The sequence below is a fragment of the Seriola aureovittata genome, chromosome 15, assembly GCF_021018895.1.
Source record: "Seriola aureovittata isolate HTS-2021-v1 ecotype China chromosome 15, ASM2101889v1, whole genome shotgun sequence".
Classification (NCBI taxonomy): Eukaryota; Metazoa; Chordata; class Actinopteri; order Carangiformes; family Carangidae; genus Seriola; species Seriola aureovittata.
The window spans coordinates 23,862,705-23,881,929 of record NC_079378.1 but is presented as its reverse complement, the minus strand read 5'-3'; the positions used below and the strand labels follow the sequence as shown (position 1 = coordinate 23,881,929).

The 19,225-nt window shown below is 43.7% G+C and overlaps 1 protein-coding gene across 2 annotated transcripts in view; it reads left to right on the top strand.

Moving 5' to 3' along the window:
• The window catches only part of abr (ABR activator of RhoGEF and GTPase), a 121,262-nt gene that overhangs the window by 20,608 nt on the left and 81,429 nt on the right, over nt 1-19,225 (top strand). The gene's annotated exons all lie outside the window — the stretch shown is intronic.

The window sequence follows — 19,225 nt, the reverse complement described above, 5'->3', positions numbered from 1 at the left end:
AAATCTGTATATAAGTGCAACTTTTTCTACAGAAGCAACATTTTACTGAGGATCAAAAGGTTTATGTTGTATTTCAGAACAGTGAGTGTGAACCAATTTGCAGCGAATCCACACATCCCATTAGGCGCAGCTGTGATTCCCTGTTTGTGTGCTGTTTAGACGTGTGTGTGTGTGTGTGTGTGTGTGTGTGTGTGTGTGTGTGTGTGTGTGTGTGTTGTGAGTTTTGGGCACATGACACAGCCTTTTGGGATTTGCTCTGCTGTGTCACCATTGTTGCCATGCCTTAATCTGCAGAGAGGGAGTGAATAGAAGAGGAAGAGGGAGACGGGGTGTTTGGGATCGTAGAGATAAAGAAACACAGAGAACAAACATGTTGTCAAGTGTATTCACAGAGCAGCTGTTTCACTGACACACTGAAGGCAGCTACATGAGTGATTCCTGTGAAGTCATCTCCCTGTTCATTTGGTTAATTACAAAAAAATAACCGTAAGTCTATGATTTTGTAAATTGTCACTGACTTTGTTGTGTAACCATCATTTTGCTGTTTGCTGAAGTGTGAGAATGAATAATTTTAATAATAATTAAAACAAGATAAACATACAGTATGTGTGGTTGTGGTGCCACATTGTATATAAAGACTGATTTGGCTTTACCTGAACTATATTGATCTTTCTTGCAGAGAGACGATTGATACCACGCTCATGTCTTCATGCTACATGAAGCTAGAACCAGCAGAGGATTAGCATAGCTTAGCATAAAGATTGGAAGAAGGAGAAACAGCTTGTCAGATTACAAAGGACAAAACGCCAGCCACAACATCTAAAGTCACTAATTAACATGATATCCCATTCACTTTAATGGGACAGTGGTCTCAGACCCATTTGTTTAATCCTCACCTAAACCAGATCTTAAAAACAACACATTATGATTATTTTTAAGGTGCAGCACAGTCACTTCCTGGTTAACTCAGCAGACATGGACCTGAAACTGAAGGGCTTACAGTTCAAAGTGAGCTTTGTTTGGCTTCGTGGCAGCAGCAACGCTCTGATGTTTCTTTCATTCTTCACCTCCATTTAGTTTTGACAAAAAGAGATTTCAACAATTTAAATTTTGTGATGTGAAACTTGCAGCAAGCTAACTGACATCCAGAACATGTATATCCATTATTAATGCAAACATGACATCTGATTAATCTGATTTCTGAAACTGCATTTAAGGATCCGTTCAAAATAAGATACTTTTTATTTTCTGTATTATTCTATCATTACAGAATTTTCTGTAATTCCCAGCTAAAGACTTTCACCAGCTCTGTCACAATGTCTAGAGAAATGTCCGACAGTGAAGAGGGAACATCTTAATGCCACTGAAATTATTAGACAACAAATATAATCTTCAATATGTTCCTATGTGTCCATTGTGCCTTTTGGTTTTTGGATAAATATTCATAAAACCACATCATCAGACCCTCAGTCAGATAACATCGTAACAGCTCCTACAGCCAACAGTGGTCAGCAGGCAGTAGATTAGCATGTTAGCGTTAGTGCTAGCTTTGCTACCCCCTTGGTCATGTGACCTTCACCTTGCAGGCTGCAGCAGTCCGTTGAGTCACCCAGTGTGGTTGTTATGTTATGCTAAGCTAAACTAAGCTAACTGGCTCTTTCTTCATATTTAGCGCACAGGTATAGGAGCAGATCTGAACTTCTCTGTCTCTCAGCCACAAAATGAATTAGTGTATTTCCTTATCTGTTCAACTTTTACTTCTTTGTCTGATGAACATCGTAAAGTTTTATAATCAAAGACCATCATTTACTAGGAACTGTGAACACATCACAGCGCTGGATTACGTCAGTTCTGAATTCTGAGTGAATGTATTAGTCCACTTTTAAAAAATGGATCAGGTCAATGTAACTGTACAATAATGACTTTTGATCATCGGGGACTCTATACTTAGTGTGTGTACTATTTTAATGTGGCTATTTTGGTTCTGGCGCTGCTGTGAACAGAAACAGAATACATCATAAGTTAGCAGCTAATCTGCTTTAACGCATTTGAAATTCAGCGAGAGGCTGGATGTGTACAATAGGAGACGGACTATTAACATTACAACAGGCTCAGTTCAGGCTTTACTGTGAGCTCCTCCGAGGGAAAAGGGCACAATCCTTTTATGCACCTGTCATTTCATCATCCCTTTGCTTTCCCACCGTCCTTTATCCCACTCCCATACTTTGTGTGTATTGTGTTAGGAAATTGGTATGTCTACCTCTGCCGAACTCGCCCCCTTTGCCACTCAGGGGAATAAAAACATACCACCACTTCTGTGAGCTTTTGGAAGGCTTGGGTTAAGCACGTCTCTGCAGTACCGCTACACTGACCATGAAACAGCCCGTTCATCAGTTCACAGGCTATAACGCACCAGGACACAACAGACCTAACTGTGGAAGATGACTCATACCTAGCTGTTAATGGTGTGTGACGACCCAGTCCCACCCTTCCTAAGCCGTAATGCAGCAGCAGTAAAGCTTCCTTGGTTATCTAGTGGATTACCAAACATGAGGCTCTAATTGCATTCTGTCTCTTCAGCCACTGAAACTGTCGTAATGGCTCAACGTTAAGCAGTGACCGCACATCCTTAACTCGCTGAGTGAAGTGGGAGAGGATGCTGGAAGCCACAGGCCCCCCCCCCCCCCCCGTTTGGCTTCACAGTTCGGTCTCTTGCTTCTTACAGCACTGCGTTTGTTTCTCAGACTTTAATTTTGAAAGTCACAAAATACACATTTAGGCGAGTGCGTACACACTGCAACTAATGGTTAAACAAATAAAATTAAAGCTGCAGGTGCAGAGCTGTACACACTCACATCATTTTAAGTACACAAAGACCCTCCCAAACAAAATCACCGTCCCAGACCTCTCATCAGTCATCCTCTGCCCCATTTGTCTGGTCAGCAGCATAAGTGGTAGACTCCCAGACGGCTATTAGTGTGTGTGTGTGTGTGTGTGTGTGTGTGTGTGTGTGTGTGTGTGTGTGTGTGTGTGTGTGTGTGTGTGTGTGTGTGTGTGTGTGTGTGTGTGTGTGTGTGTGTGTGTGTGTGTGTGTGTGTGTGTGTGTGTGTGTGCGCGTGTGTACGTACGTGTGTGTACGTACGTGTGTGTACGTGCGTGTGTGTGTGTGTGTGTGTGTACGTACGCGTGTGTGTGTGTCAGTCACAAATACATTTACCTCAACAAAACCCTCTCATTTCCCCTCTCATCTTTGCTCCTCCATCTCTTTTTTGTCTTAGTAGTTCATTATTATTGTCTTGAGTGTGTTTCTCTCACACACACACACACACACACACACAGTTAATCAGTTTGTCATAATCTGCAGCAGGATAAAAGGTTTTTTTGTTCACCCATGATCTGATTTTAGAAGCATTTCGTTGGTGCCACGGTCTCCATTTTCTGTCTGTAAGCAATTCATCAGCTCGCTCTGTGTTGTGTGGATTGTGTCGGTTGTTTTATTTCTTTGTTGCTTCAGAGGCTTGTGTACATTGGAAAGTGTCTCCAGAAGCTTCTTTTTACATTTGTGTCCTTCACTGATGAAAAGGTGTTTTTGTTTGCCTAGTTTGCAGATATATTAGTGTTGATGTTGTTGATGTCGGTATTGGCCTCTTTGTTCTTGGGATTTTAGATTTCAGATCAGAAAAAGAAGAAATATAACATTAGGCCAAATTCACTTTATCACGCTTGCTAATGCTCACATCAGCAGGATAAAATACAGTCGTTTGGATTGCTAAATGTAGCACAGTTGTATTAGCAGCATTAATTAATATTGATCGGGTATCTCAAAAATTCATCCACTTTTCTGCATTACAGGGGATTTTTAACTCTCATTAATTATCTTCTCATTTTGGTTATTCAAACAGTTATTTCAAATTGTGAGTTATTTTTGTGAGTTTTTTTATATATGTGTATATACACTAACAACAGAATCTCTCTTTGAAAAACCAGATGGATCTCAGTACAGATTTACTACAGGGTGAAATCCCAGAGTCACATACAGAGGTGTGTTACTTCTCCATAATTTCTTCACTGCGCTGTCGTTGCCACGTCCGCAGCCTGAGTGGCAAACTGACTCTAACTTCTGAGTCCGGCAGCCTGTGCTGTAACCTTCAGAGAGTTATCCAGAGTCCTCCACGGCTGGCTCCAGGGCCACGTGATTCTAAAGCAACATCAAAGGGAAGCGAGATTATGTAAGAGGCAGAATATGGGAATTTTGGCATGGCACAGCAGAGGTGTCACGTGCACATGCAGAGACTCGTGCGTGCACGTATGTCAAAGCGATTTTTCCTAATCCGAGTCGCACTGAGGACGACTCAAATTTATGTGCATCTCTGAGGGAACATTAAACAAAATCTGTCCTCCTCATTTCTGTAGGTCCTGTCAGTGTGGTGCAGAGAGAGTTGAGGGTACTTCAGTTCAGACAGACGAGCTAAAGTACCACAGTGTGAGTCAGGGTGGGGCATTTCCAAGATTGTAAAGGGTTAATATGTGCTCAATAATCCCCTCCCTCTACTGCCAGCATGTGCAGATAGTAATATGGAATAATATGTTTCTGTGAGAGTTAATCTGCTGCCTGTCCTGTTGCCATCCAGCGACGGTGCTTTAATCATAAACTGTGGAAAAACATGGATGTAGCGTTGAAGACATCATGCATAGGTTTTGTAAAAAGGACATTTTGAAACCAGTTGCCTTGAAGGTCTGAGGGAAAGGTTCCTGTGAATCAGGGCAAACATGCTTCCAAACAAACATCCATATCGTCTTATGGAGCAATGATCTTCTAAATCAGTTCGAGGTGTCTGTTTATTGGCTTTATCTCTCATTCATGGCTGTTACTGTTAAAGTGGATTTTAGACTCTATAATACAGTAATAGGATCATGTGACACTTGTATTCAGAGCAAAATGCAATTAGTAATTAAACAGACCTTTGGTGTGACTTCACTATGATGGACCTTTGACCTTCTGGCTATTAGATGAGCTCTCTGAACCTTTTAGTCTCCTCTAATGCTTCAGTGCGACGCTGTGGAAACAGATGCTAACAGTTTCTTGTTGTACTTCCACATTTCACCACAGAAGAGTAGTTTTCCCAGGCTGTCAAACCCTTGGTCTGGTTCCCTTCTGCGGCACATGAACTGTAATGGATGTAGCACACTTCGCTGCTGGCTAGCTCCTCCTGGACGGCTCTGACCCAGTCCCAGTTCTGTCTTTAAGTGTTTAATGTTAGTAGTTAGTTGGCTGTCACATGGCCTGCTTCAGCAAACAGGGCCACAGCAAAGTGATTCTGGATGGCGTCCCAGCAGAGTGTTGTAGGGGAGTTTAATACGACTAGGGACGTCTCATTTATCACACTTCACAAAATCTATTTTGTCCAAACCACCTACCTCTCTCTCCCTCCCTCTCTCTCTCTCTCCCCCCTCTGTCTCTCTCCGTCTCACTGTGAATAACCGATGAGTATCAACAGAAACAAGTCCAGATGTGATCTGATAGTGTTTCCAAACACGTCATTTGTGGCCTGACCGCAGAGGAACACAACACCAAACCCTGGTTCATTGAGAAGATGTCATTTTGTCAGTCGGAGCGCTGGTGCATTTGCTTTGCTTCAGGAGATCAGGGTGTTTGAGTAAATGTTTTTGAAATATATGAAGTGGTAGGAGTCACTAATGCAAAGACAGTGACAAGAACCTCTGCTCACATACAGTCATTTGTGTTGCAAAACTGGAGGTACAATTACCGGCAATCAAAGCCTGGATCTCAGCGGATAGAAGATTATAAATGCCTGATTTATAATCTCATTATTGACCAATAAATTGCTGTTAGCACTGCTGCTGATGTCATGGCACAGGCACAATAAAATAGCCGCTGAATGTGGCCAGTGTGGACAAGGTTTCAGTTTTTAGGAATAAACTTGTGTGTTGTGTAATCTGTGCTGCATGTCAAGTCTTGAATCACTGTCTTCCCACTGTACAAGCTCCTCCATTATCCTGATCAATAGACGAAGCTGTTCCCTCCCTCCCCTGTGCCGTAGCTATAGAAACAGACATTTAAATCTGTCCTCACTCACACACTGAGAGGGAGAAAGAATCTGACTCAGCCTAAAGCAGTGTTGTTATGTAATGCCGTCGTCTTCCATGCCATGCTTCTCTGCTTTGTGTTCAAGCATCTTCCTCCCATTGGGGTTCATGCTTATGTAATGGACTTCATGTTCGTTTCTCTAGAACAGTCAGGAAACAGTTGTACGATGCTGCTGAACAAAATTCTCCCTTGTTTCAGCGTCTGATGGAAAGAGACTAGAAGGAAAGAGTGATGCTGATGCTGATGCTGTGATCCAGAGAGACGTGAACCCTCCTCTGTATTAACAGAAACTGTCCCATCAAAGATAATTTTACTTCTGCACCATAAGCAGCATGTCCTGATCCACTTCAGTAAACTGGAGGTGAAGACACACCTGTTACAGATCGTGGCTGCAATAGAGAGGAGCGTTACGCTGTAGTTGCCCAGGTGAACGTCTGGTGTCTGTTGAAGTCATTTCTCCACCTGAAGCAAACGACTAAAAACTTCATTCATAACGACAGATGAGGCTCCACCTGAGCTGAATTCTTCTAGTGTTTCCAATATGTCATTGGTGCACGGGTATGAACTGTGGAAACTAAACGTGCTATTTACTGTCAATCACTCACAGTTACAGTGACAGTGCAGCAGCAGTGAAGAGACAGCCAGGCTAAAATGTGGACACGAGTAATTTCTCATCGTTCCAAGTGAGTGCGTCCATCTGAAAGGAGTGAAGGAGTGAAGGAGAGATGTGGCAGTTAGTCATAACACTAACTTAGCCGCTCACTCGCCAACATCCCTGCTGGGGTTCCTCTGAACCAAGGCTGCCTGGGTTCATTCATTGACAACCTGGTGAATAATAGATGGAGCGTTTGGCTCAGCTGAGTATGTTGTTGTGGCTTTTTCACACACAGCAAACAAGCCGGATCTCAAATGTTACTCAGATGGATTGATTTGGGGAGAATATCCAATGTCCCAATATCCCATTTTCTGACCAATATAGTCATTGTGATTTATGATGCATTTATTTTCTGTAGCCATAGCTGTCATTTTATAATCACTTGACTTACTGCTAGTAAATGATCTCTGACAGTGTAAAAAGCCACCTCAGTAATATGTCTGACAACCTATAAATGATCCTGCTGACAGATCTGCCCTTTAGCTGCTTCAGCTAATGTTAGCTTCTAAATGTATCTTAAAGTAAGAGCTATTATCTGTTATGAATCTCATAATAATATCATTTTTATAATAATGTTTATAATAGTACAATATCTTGGTGATACCATGCTTAGAAGAGCTGTGCTTGACATAAACGTCCTCTTATCTCTGAAGAAGAATCAACCTAGCTAACTGAAACTCCGGTTGTTTTGAATGGAGCTACAGCAATTGGATACAGCAATTTTAATATAAAAACAATAGTTTCACAATAGTTCAATCTCAGGAAACCTGTCACCATGAACTGGGTTTCACTTATGTTTCTTATACAGCAGCATCAGCTAGATTCATATCTGTTGCCATCTTCTCGTGGGTGAAGCTCTGAAAATCCTTTGTTGTGCTTGATGTTAGAGGGTGTGTCATGTGTCTGAGTGTGTTTGTGTTCTACGAGTCTGTGGGGACCTTCGCCATGTCCTGGGGGGCTAGAGCTGTGTGTGTGTGTGTGTGTGTGTGTGTGTGTGTGTGTGTGTGTGTGTGGTATGTTACCATGGACAGCAGTCATCCTGTAGGGCTATGGTAACCACCATCCTCTTCATCTTCTGCCACCCATGCCCCCCTTCCCCTCAGCCAATCAGCACAGAGTAACACCACCATTCCGACCAATGCTGCGGCTGGCGTGTTTACATGCTCCCGGAAGGCAGGGCCCATGATTAGGCATTCAGGTTAGTCGAGCGGAAGAAAAGAGAGGAGGAGGAGAAAAAAAAAGAGGGGAGGAGAGGGGGAGACAGGAAAAGGAGATGAGGCCATTATGAGTTGAGAGGGCTGATGGATGCACTCGAGCAGCGACCAGTCACCAGACACAGTCAGGTGAACAAACACACATGGGTCATATATCACCTCAGCCTTTCTTAAATGGGCTCATCTCACATTCCTGAATCATGGCTATGAATCTGATTGTGTAAATGTGCCGCTGTTTACAGCCTGTATTAGAAACTGTCAAACCTATTATCAATTAGCCTTAAGATCATCATCTCTCACTCCTTGTGTGTGTGTGTGTTCGTGCGTGCGTGCGTGCGTGCGTCATTAAAGATTAAGGCCCCCCAGTAAGGGCTGCCCTTCTGTTCTCAGTAGGTCGTCTTTCTGCCGGGGTCAGAATGGGATGTTCCCTCTCAGCCCGGTTTGTTCCTTCAGGTTTATAGAGTCGCTCAGTGGGAGAAATAAACAGGTGAAATAGAAAGATCCCGCCCGGCAGGTGGAGGGGTTAATGCATCTTTTGAGTTGTGTTTCACAGGAGCTGTTGGTATTACAGTTTATAGAGGATAATTCTTGGATATTGGGGAAAACAGTTTTCAGTGAGCTCGTAGCCCACAGAATAACAGATAAGTGGAAAATGGTGATAACAGAGAGATACATGTTGTTTTCCTTTCACTGTAAAGGGAGGGGTGATACTTAATTTGCATTTGGAAGTGTATTAACTCATGTTTGTCCATCGTCTTACTTATTTTTTGTTCTATATTCTCCCTCTTTATAATATAAACAGGACTTTGGTACCGCTACAGACTGAGATTACTGCGGCACAGCCATTCTTTAAAAGCACGTCCACTTTTCATTCACCACTCACTGTGACCTTTTGTAGATGGACCAAACTCAAAATCAATGGAGGTCTCTCTCCACTCTTGCGCATGTGTGTGTGTTTGTGTGTGTGTGCGCACTGTGCTAACACACTCATGCCAGATGGCCTTGTGGCTGTGTGTGCTCTCTGTGTATCAGGCATCATCCTGCCTCCCCTCTTTCTCTCTTATCTCCCCCGTCACTCCCCCCAGTGTCTCGTTCAATAGAAATCTCTTAAAATAAACTTCAGGAACAAACGCCGAGGGCGGCTTCATTGTCTGCGAAATCTGCATTTTATTTTTGCATCTGTGCATAGACAGAATAACAGGATGGTCGGCGACACGTGACACACCTTGTAGTTTTTACAGCTTGGCAGATAACAGCAGTAACAGTTGGCTAATGCCATGAGGGGAGAGGAGAACAGCAAAGCCTCACTGCACAACCCTGAGAGAGTCGGAGATCTGCTAGAAAAGCACACTCCCTATTAGATTCACAGTTTTTCCTGAGAAGTCACATTTAGTTGTAGTTTATCTGATTTTCCCTCATGCAGGTGTTTCTCTTCATACCTGCACTCCTGCATCAGGTCTCCAGGGACAGAGGAGCTGACTCAGTGTGGGAGAGTTTCCAGCTCCTCTTTTCTCTTTGGTAAACGTTTTTTTTTTTCACGACTTAGATCTTGTCTCGTAGACACCTGAATCCCACTGTCAGAATTCAGCATTGATTGGTAGCGTGCAGTTATTCTGATAGGGTTTCATTTGACGTGCTGGTGCTAACACAGCTAAAGTGTTCAGTTTAAAGCAGCTGGCTCTGGTTTTAAAAGTAGTAACTGGCCCCGGAGGCTTGGTGTGGTGCAACCATGTGCAATAGTTTTCACATCAGTGAGGCTGATATGATATGATACGCTGATGAGGCAGATTTTGTATTTTAACACCTCAAAGTAATCACAATGATAAAATACAATAAAACAGTGTTGACTAGTTTTTCTTTGACTAAACAGTTGAAGATTTAAATTCTCCATAAAGCAACAAAACTGCCTTGAGATGATCCACCTACTCTGCTCAGAGAAATGATAAAATATGCCCGTTGTAAGAAGTTAGATCCAGCAGAAAGTTGCACACCCACACACTGACAGTCCTCCGTCTCGGTTTATGGCTGATTTTTTTTCTTTGTCACAAACTTTCTCTCGTGTTTTTGTCCTGCAGGAGAGAGTCTCTCCCTTTGAAGCAGTGAGTCGTCGTATCAGCCTTTCATTTAAAGTTACTGTGTTGTGAAACATTTATATGACCTGACTAAGCTGCACACCACAGCTCAGAGCGTCTTCTTCTTTTGCACACCTAGACTGTATGAAACTCATTGCCTCTACTCTGCATCATATTCTCCTAATTGGGCTGCGGAGTGTAATAGATAGACAGCACAACCACTGCCGGGGCTGCCCTGAGGGCGATCGACAGCCACTTGCATTTTAATAGCTTCACTCATCGGGGCTCTTTTGTTTCACTGCACAGTTTGATATCACAGTTTGTATCAGCACATGCCCACGAACAAACGCTGAGGGTGCTGCTGCTGCACACTGAGGCATAAATGCCCACACAGTAGAGCTGCTGTGCTGTATGTTGTTGTGCTGAGCGTGGGTGTGTGTTGGCAGCGAGTGGCTCTACAGTACATGTGAGGGATTGATTTCCTCGTACCTGCTCCCAAACACGGGGGGGGGGGGGGCAAGGTGGGAGTGGGCTTTCAATACTGTGGATTAGGATTAGTAAAGGTTGTGTGGATGATGTTGTCTCTTTGTGTGTGAGCATTAGTGAGTCTGCACTTGAATGTAACCTCGTGTGTGTGTGTGTGTGTGTGTGTGTGTGTGTGTGTGTGTGTGTTTGCGCGCGCGCGTGTGCGCGTGTGCATGCAGACAGACACAGCGTCGCGCCCCGTGTGTGACAGTGGTTGTCCTAATCTGTGGAAGCAGTGGGTTGCATCCAACCAGTCCGAGCCTTGGGGACTTAGGCCAGCTAATTATAATGTATAGTGCCTGGCTGCCATGGTAACACTAGATGGTTGGTTTTTGGGGGCTACGGGGATGGGGGTAACAGTAATTCATGTACGTGGGACTGCAGCCGAGGGGGTCCTTATCTCTCGCTGCCTACAGGCGTATGGCACATGAAGATATGCAGCCGCAGTGAGATTGTCATTCATTTGAGGCAGAAGGGGACGATATTGCCTTTTATTGGACTCTTGTCTGGCAGGGAAGTGCTCTGGATGTGTGCGCACAGGTTGTGAAGTGGTTAATGGGCACACATCTTCATCATCGCCATCGCAGTATATTTGTAGTGGAATGCACACGCAGCACAACACAGTGAACGTCTCCTCTGTCTGCCTGTGTTAGATATTTCACTCTGCTTTGATTCTGGATCGGCAGCTCTCCTGTCATCTTCCATTAAAGCTTTGGAGCCATCTCTCTCTCTCTCTCCCCCTCTCTCTCTCTCTCTCTCTCTCTCCAGTAACTAATGTGTGGGAGTCCTGCAGCTTGCTGACCTTTAGAAGTGAGCTGTTTCTTGCATACAGTGGTTTGCATTATCTGAGGACCCAACCCATTATCATCTCGAGCAGACTGGTTGAGGGGAAGGGGGAACAAAGACCCTGGCTTAACTGGAGGGCTCGCAGGCTTTCAGACCGCAGCTACTCACTGACTTCGTTAGCATCATTTAGCATGACTGTGACATCAGGCCAGTGCAAAGCAGTGGGCTTATTTCCTGTTTGTTTTAACAGAAGGTGCATTCACTGAAACTGAACTGTGATCTTCTGAATCATTGAAAATCTTTCTGTTCTCTCCTTCTCCTGTACATTTTATCTACACAACAGAATCTGATTTACCAGTGAATGAATACCTCTGGGAGTGAATTAGTATTAGTGAGAGATAAAAAATGTCCCGTCTCTTCAGCAGAACTGGATCACAGCTCGAGGTAATCCTAGACGTGATCAGATCTGTAAATTAAATTGTGCTGTTCACCAATAGATGTTGCCTTAGTTTGAGGTTGTGTTGACTGTGGCCATGAGCCATTCACACCTCCCCACGCTACATCTCACCTAGACTGGGTAACCTGTGTGTATTGCTGTTGCTACCTGCCACATCCTGCATTCATGCGAAATTCATGTTGTTATTTTTAGAGCATTAAGCTCTTAAAGGCAGTTTGATCAGGTCGTCTGTTGTTGATGGACGGACAGTGTACAGGTCCTCATTGGTCAGAAGAGACGACAATGAATCCAGGGCTGGTTTTTTGTTTAGATGGTTTGTGTGTTTCTGGGAAAGTTTGCTCCTGTGCTGCTGTTATTCTTTCTCTATTTCATGTCAGAGAATCTCTCATGATAAGACAAGATGAGCTGTACAAGTAGGTATTATTATATTATTATTACACATAGGTCTACTAGTGAATTTGGTTTATTTTCCTTTCTGGAATTTTGTTCAAATAGTTGATTCATGAATTTGTAATCAGTTTTTTAAAACTAAAAAATATGACAAATCTGGTTCCATCTTTTCATTTGTGAAGATTTGATGCTCTTCTTTGTCAAACACGATATTAAACTGAATATTGTTGGATTTTGGACTATGAACAATGTCTTGTTAGATAAAACAAGACAGTGAAGAAGTAGCCTGTTTAAACTGCAGTCTCCTGTTTTCCCTCCATGTTTCTGCAGTGAGCCAGACAAACCTAGGCTGCTTTAAAACCTGATATTTTATTGAAATACACTCAACCCATTGTATCGGTGATCCTAAGTGGTTTAGAGACACATGTTATTGAATACAACCCTCAACTATTCCTTGTGTAAGACAAGTACTGTGCAGCAAACATCTGTTAACAGTGTTTCCCTGTCAAACACAAATCCAGTTTAATGCTGGAACAACAGGTTCGACTGGAATCTGTCATTGTGCAGAGAGACTTCACTCTCCGAACATCTGCTCATCTGTCTCTGTGTGCACATGTGGCTGCGTGTTTTACCTGTTTTCAGTATAACTGTTTGAGGAGCAGCGTCTGTACGCTGATCACCGTCGAAGCTGGACTGATCACAGCTGACTTTCCTCCAGAGAACGCAGTCTGCCGCTCCACAGCTGCCTCTCTGACCAGCGGCTGTTTGTTGTCAGTCAGCTGGTTTACCTTTGGCTTGTGGAAGGTTTATTTTAACAAAGTGGTTGTGCGAAGAGAAAGACCTCAGAGCACCTGATGATTCACAGAAGAAGACTCCATTAAAAGCTAATGAAGCAGCAAATCAGGTGCAATAATTTCAGATGGCTCTTCTCTGTCCGTGGAGCTTAAGAGCAGCTTAGACCTGCAGATGCCGTTTTAATATCTTAAAGCTTCATATATGTCTATATGCTCACTAGAGCTCCTGTCTTAATTTTACAGCTTTTCATTTGAGGCATTTGCATAATGTGGAGTCAAATTGGTTTCCAGTGATTCTATATTGCTGCTGCTTCTGTCCTCAGAGTCTCATGTCATGTTGAAAAACTTTATGTTGACGAAGGGAACACAGGCCGGGCTGTAAAGATAGACCTTCATAAAGGCTTTTAATTTCCCCTGTGACACCACCTCCTGATAGATGCCTACGGCACGAGGGGGTGTAAAAGCTTACATGTACACCGTCAGTACACAAATACACACGCAATGACCACACATCTATCAAGCCACTGATGTACTGTCACGCTGTCATGGCTCCACAGGGCCGGGGAGGCTGGCGGCAGAGCGGGAGAGTGCAGGAGGTGGGACTCCGTCTTTTTGTTTCGCCTCCTCTCTCTTGTCTTTTATCTGCTCTTCAGAGAATTGGATCTGTTATGGTTGAGCTCCCTCACATCTTTTGAGAGTGGCACTGAAGACGCAGAGGAATATCTTTGAAACCACTCTCTCTCTCTCACACACACACACACACACACACACACACACACGCATGCACACACACTGTGTATATACAGCAAAGATGGTACAGACATGTTGTGACTCTCTCACATGCATTTTCTCCTGTTTTTAATTATCTCCCTTGGCGAACCCCTGCTCATAAACACACTTTCTACTGTAAATGTGTGTGTGTGTGTGTGTGTGTGTGTGTGTGTGTGTGTGTGTGTGTGTGTTCAGTCACTGCAGCCATGCTCTGCATATACAGAGGCAGTTTGCAGATCTGCTTCTCTGTGCCCACACAGTGCTCGCTGGCTGCAGGGCATGATGTAATCCCTCTCCTCCAAAGAAAAATTGCTGAGCAAGGCAACACAACTCCCCGACTGAATTCTCATACTGCAGCAGCAACTTTACTTCCTCTGACTTTACTAGTTTGCAGCCACCCCAAGCTCCTATAGATGGACAAGGGCGAGAGGTGGGAGGATGACCGTATGGATCTGAGGCTGTCTGTGCATCTTCTTTCACTTTTTGCCTCTTGCTCACACACATTCTCTGGTACGTACTGGTGCACATGAAGATGTGTGGCCTGCAGTGCTGTCATGCTGAAGCAAGAGGGAAACCATTTATAACAATCTGGTTTCGAGTCATCTTCTGTGGATTACTGATCATTATTCTTTTTTTTTATGACTTAAATGTTCTTATGATTCATAATTCCACAATACAGAAACACAACAGTCTCCAACGAGCATTAAACAGAGGAGGAAAGAAAAACAAATATATCAACAACTCCACACAAACAAACACAAAATAAATAAATCAATCAATAAGTAGAAATGTCCAGTAAACTGGATTACGGATTATTTTTGTTACCAGTTTGTTTCTTGAATTCTTTCACTGCTCTGTTTGTCTGTGCTTGAGAATATCACGATATAGTTATCAGTCAGTATCTTGAAAATCTTTTATTTCTGACTCAAATCACAAAAGTTTCATAAAAGAAATCAATACTCACCTGATTTTATTTTACATTCACTTCACATTTGAGATTTCTCTTTCAGATTTTTTGAGATTGGACAAATGTAATTTGTAATTTTTCCGCTGTGTTTTTTGTTTATTTTATTCAATAGAGAAAGAGATTAGTGAAGAAAATAATTGTCAGATTCATTGACAGTGAAATAATTATTGTTTATTTGCTGCCCCTAAACATTTCTACCATTAGAATAGTGGATTGAAAAAACAAACAAGGCGTTGACAGAGGACGCAGATGTTTACATTAGTGCTGACTCACCTGTCAAGAAGTCAATAGGTTGTATTGTAGCGCCACATACACACACTCTGCTGCTGCTGTACACTGCTGTCACTGCCTTTACATTATGTATGAGAGTTGATTCAGAGGTGAAATGAGTTATCTCAGCATGCAGGTGTCTCTGTGCAGCAGACGGCTTCATTTGCATACAAACGTATTCTCGGTATTTCATGTTTCCATAGCGCAGAACGGTTAGCTGTTGATGTACAGTGCTGGTTATTTTTTTTTCTCACAGATGCTTTTGTGTATATGTGTGTGTGTGGTGTGTGTGTGTTTTTTTTGTGTGTCCCTGCTGCTGTATTTGTGTGTTTGTGTGATGGATGCCTCTGTCAGTCCCAAGTAGCCCGGTGGACATGTTGGCTGTGTGATGTATGCCTTAGCAGGTTTCTGTAGTCCCACTCACCCAACACATCACTGCCCACACCGCTTACCTCCCCCCGGACTCACACACACACACACACAGCTCAAGAAACATTTCATTTGTGAGTGTAGAGGTGAGCTTACAGAAGCGCTCTGGCCTCTGATGTCGCCTGGCGGTGGCGGCGTCCCTCAGTGTGGGCGTGGTGTGTGATGTGGCACAGGAGATGTCACAGTTTTTCTTTGGTTGTTTTCTTGCTGTACAGCTGCTGCCTTCCTGGTGAGCGATCAACAGACGCTCGTGTGTTATAAATAGGTGAACACTTTGCATAGCAGACACTGTCACTCAGTCTCTTAAATGTCATCACCCCACCGGTGTTCTGTAACGATTTTACCATTTAACCCCACACGTATTAGAGACCTCCTGTTTTTATCTGCATCAGAGGCGAACACAGTGAAGACTGTAAAACGCTCGTGCTGTTGAGGATGTTTTCCTCTAATAAAAGAAGAGCAGCTGTGGTCACATGACAGAGGCCATAATCGTCAACCTTTTCTGTTGACGTTGATGGATTTCTTCATTTGTGCCAGGTTCACAGCCGGCGTGTGCTTATCCCTGCAGAGGTTGACTGTTCAGTGTGGAGGAGGGGTGGTGGTAGGATGAATTTCCTCCCCGTGCCGCCCTCGGGTGGTTTATGACTCAGGAACCTCAGTTTTAAAAGTTTCTCTTGTCCTCTGGTATAAATAGTTCAGTCCTGCCAGGAACACCAGCTGCTGCCTGACACAACCAAAAAGCTTGTTGGCAAGCAGGAAACATTTGCATCAATCTAGCCAGTTGTCATGGCAGCCTTTGTTCTTGCCATGGAAACGAGGGCCGGTAACTGAGAGCGACAGGTGGATGTAGAGCTGTCCGTCAGGAGAGGTCAACAGTGAAGGTGATGTGAGCTGACACTGGGCTGGGTGATGGTATAGAGGGGTAGCAGGGGGGTAGCAGGGGGGTAGCAGGGAGGTAACAGGGGCAGGACCGCAGATTTAACTGGTTCATTATCAATATTTGTTATTTACTATCTGCACTGACACACACACCACAGCAGTGATTCTCTGGAGAACCTCTGGACTTCCTGTGTCACTGGGATCCATTGATTCTCTGCTACCAGCTGTCAGTGGTGAAAATCACATCAGAGGGTATTTGTGTATTGATGAAACGCACTGCATTATGGGTTATTTAGTTAAATCATAGTGTCTAAAGTCTAGCGTGCCACTCAGCCCTCCACCTCTGACTTTCTTAATGGGTCACATAGGAACTGTTGCATTTTTTTTCCCTTTAACTACACATCACTTATACTTTACTCCGTTATCTGAAGCATATCATGACATTTGAATGTTTCAAGGTTCCAGGAAGAGACTGGACTTTTTGTCAGTACATAAAATCTAATTGGAGGTACTTGAACTTGAACTTGTCAGTGAACATTTAGTGTGCTGCTTTATGTTTTAGGCAGGAGAAGCTCCTGCTGGTGCAGGATTTGAGCGTCTGCGGCTGAGCGCTGTTGTATTCACATGCTGTATCAACAAGCAGATCTCTGAGGCTGTACTTCACTGCAAGGCTTGGCTTGTTCGTTACTCAGCAACACACTGACATGCTCAGGTTTAGCATGTGTAATGTTTGCAGTATTCACCGTCTTCAGTTCGGCATGCTAACATACTAGCATTACAAAACCTCTGAGGGGTACACGAACATCTGAACGAGACTTCATGGGGAACCATCTAATAGTTGCCACGACATTCAACACAAAACCATTAATGTGAAGAGGAAGTCTGTGTTGAAGTTCAAGTCATTCCTAACTGGCTAATAGATCGATATTATCCACCGCACCACAACAGTCACACCACGACAGATCAAACCTGGACGATCAAACAGTGACGTTGTGACGGTGTCTGTAATAACATTAACAGTAGCTCTGTTCTATTCAAGTGTCCCAGTTAGACAGTGTGACAGTGAAGCAGCAGACCTGACGTAATGCCCAGCCATTTGTGTTATTGCTCCGCTCTGTGACGTCAACACTGGCAGGGGTTTGGCATCTTTACTACTTCTCTGATTTGTTTCACTGCATTTTACTTTGATCCCATTCTAATAAATTTCCTTCCATCTCCACGAGGAACGAGCTGCTCTGAAACTGCTGAGTTCGTTTCCTGACTTAGGTTCAAAGACTTCTACACACGGTAACACAGGCAGTGTGATAGTGTGTGCGTGTGTGTGTGTGTGTGTGTGTGTATGTGTGTGAGAGACTGTGTGTGTCTCTGTCTGTGTGTGTGTGTGTGTGTGTGTGTGTGTTTACCCCGTTTGAAAGGTTTTCCAGTGCAAGCCATTCCTCATTAACTGGAGCCTCATTGAGCTAACCCCATCAGCACACACCAGAGCCTCGGAGTAATTGTGTGGAGCATGTATCTGTGGTGTAAGTGACACGGGGACGGTGTCTGTGTTTCCCCCATGGGCTGCACTAATTTCCCTAAGCACCGTGTGGAGCGCATAGGAGGTCGAGAGAGAGAGAGACTGACACAGAGAGAGAGAGAGAGACTGACAGAGAGAGAGAGAGAGAGAGAGAAACATGAAATACACAGACTGGTGTAGCTCGAAAAGTATGTGAACCCCTTGGTTAATTACAATAACAACAAGCTAACTGGAGTTATCTAACCTGGAGTCTGATCAATGAACTGGATGTGTGGGTCAGAGCTGCTTTCACTTATAAAAGAGCAGGTTGAGTTTGCAGTTCACAAGAAGCATCTGCTGATGTCACAAAAAGACACCAGAAACGTGGAAGTGGACGTTCAGCTAAGATGATTTCGAACACAGACGCTCAGTGAGCTGTAAAAGAAGCCCAGGGTAAAGGTCAAAGACATAAAGGGATCACTGGAGCTAGTTAACATCTCTGTTCATGAATTTGCCTAACGCAAATCATGCTGCATGGCAGGAAGCCATGTTCCATGCCGCTAATCTGCAAATACATAAACATCACTGCTCACCTGGAGTTTGTCAAAGAGCAGCCTGACACTCCGCAACACGACATGGGAAAATGTTTTGTTGACTGATGCAGCTAATGTTGAGTTGTTTGGGAAGAACATGCAGCTCCATGTATGGTAGAAAAAGGCCAATGCATACCAACACGAAAACATCATCCCAACAATCAAGCACAGCTGTAGGAAGACCGGTCCAGACTTCCTCCTGAACAAGGTGCAGGTGTGATCTGCAGCTACTGGAGGAGCTGGATCCAGGTTACTGCTGCCAAAGGAGGTTTGACCAGTTCTTAAATCCAAGGGTTCACTTACTTATTCACCAGCTCTGTGAATGTTTAATGAGTGTGTTTAAAAAAAGACACAGAAGATCGTAAATGTTTTGTGACTTAGATGGAAATCGCGTCACATTTTATGAGCAGTTAATGCAGAAAACCGAGCGGGGAGGTTGTACATTCAAGTATCTCTGCTAAAGTGACTTTAGATAGTAGCTGCCACATTAAAAGGAAGAAGCAGAAGAGGTGGTTTGGCTTTCATTAGGTAGTGGCTGCAGTACCTACAATAACTACAGTCTATATCCTCAACGTTACATCTCCATTCTAATCAAAGCTTTTACTCCTTTAAAGCTCCATGCAGGACATTCCTGCCTCTGTCAGCACATGCAGGATATGAAGAGCATGGATGTGGTTTTATCTTGCTCACAGTCTGTTGTCAGTGGTGTGTTCATACTCTCCCTCCGTTCAGCTAATGGTACACTAATGGCTGTCAGCTCTTTTTTAACGGGCCTTGAAGAATACGTTTTCGCGGGTGGCTCTTAGCTGTTTGTGAGTC